We start from the raw sequence: 980 nt of genomic DNA, 5'->3' as shown, positions 1-980 counted from the left end.
TTTGAAAATGGTCACGGTGAGAGAGGGAAGCGTTTCTGAATATGGCGGTGTGTGAGGTGAGGAGCGCTGCGGCCACGGTGCTTGGTGAGACTTGGAGTGTGTGTCTGAGCGTCTGAGTGTCTGAGTGGCCGCGTCTGCCATACCGTCTCAAGGTCGACAGAGAGAGAGAGAGAGAGAGAGAGAGAGAGAGAGAGAGAGAGAGAGAGAGAGAGAGAGAGAGAATGACCCCAACTAACAATACAATGTTCATAATACACACAAGGAAACATAAATAGAGAAAGAGAGAAAAGGAAATATAAACAGAATGAAACAGGAAAAAAGCACAAGAGAGAGAGAGAGAGAGAGAGAGAGAGAGAGAGAGAGAGAGGTGGTGGTTAATGTAATAGAAATGTTAGTTATTTAATGAACACGCTTTATAGAAGTTGCCGTCCGTAGTTTGTCATTAATTAACACCAGCAACAAAATATGACTGCGTTAATAAGTGTCGACCTTGGCCTTGGGTGGGTCGGGGGTGGGTAGGGAAGCTGTCATCGCCCTCCTCAACACCTCTTGCTGTGTGTGTGTGTGTGTGTGTGTGTGTTAGAGTGAGTAATTGAATGAAGGTACTTATTGTCGATAAATCTCTCTCTCTCTCTCTTTTTTTATTTATACCATGTGGGCTTTTCACGAGAATTTCTGGCACCTCCTATCTCAAAGTCCACCCGCTAGGAAACCGTTGCTCGGAGTGAGGAAGCCCAACCTACACTCGGACCATGGACAGGATTCGAACCCGTGCGCTTGGAGACCCCTCGGACCCCAAAGCACGCAATGTTACACTATTATTATTATTACACGTAAATTACTTCCGAGGCGGAGCGTGTGACGGAGTGGCGGCCACTAAAAAACAGATGAGACCACTTGCCTTCAGGGAGGATCGAACTCCCGGCCTCTGGTTTACTAGACCAGCGCTCTAGCCACTGAGCTATGAAGGCTACACAAAC

At 47.3% G+C, this 980-nt stretch overlaps 1 non-coding gene across 1 annotated transcript; it reads right to left on the bottom strand.

Moving 5' to 3' along the window:
• Positions 1-898: 898 nt before the first annotated feature.
• Trnat-agu lies at positions 899-971 on the bottom strand. Its single transcript has one exon. It is a non-coding gene; the product is annotated as a tRNA-Thr (tRNA).
• Between the last annotated feature and the right edge of the window lie 9 nt (positions 972-980).

This window comes from Portunus trituberculatus, chromosome 47 (genome assembly GCF_017591435.1).
Source record: "Portunus trituberculatus isolate SZX2019 chromosome 47, ASM1759143v1, whole genome shotgun sequence".
Lineage (NCBI taxonomy): Eukaryota > Metazoa > Arthropoda > Malacostraca > Decapoda > Portunidae > Portunus > Portunus trituberculatus.
The sequence above is the reverse complement of the archived record's forward strand: the minus strand, read 5'-3'. Positions and strand labels throughout refer to the sequence as shown.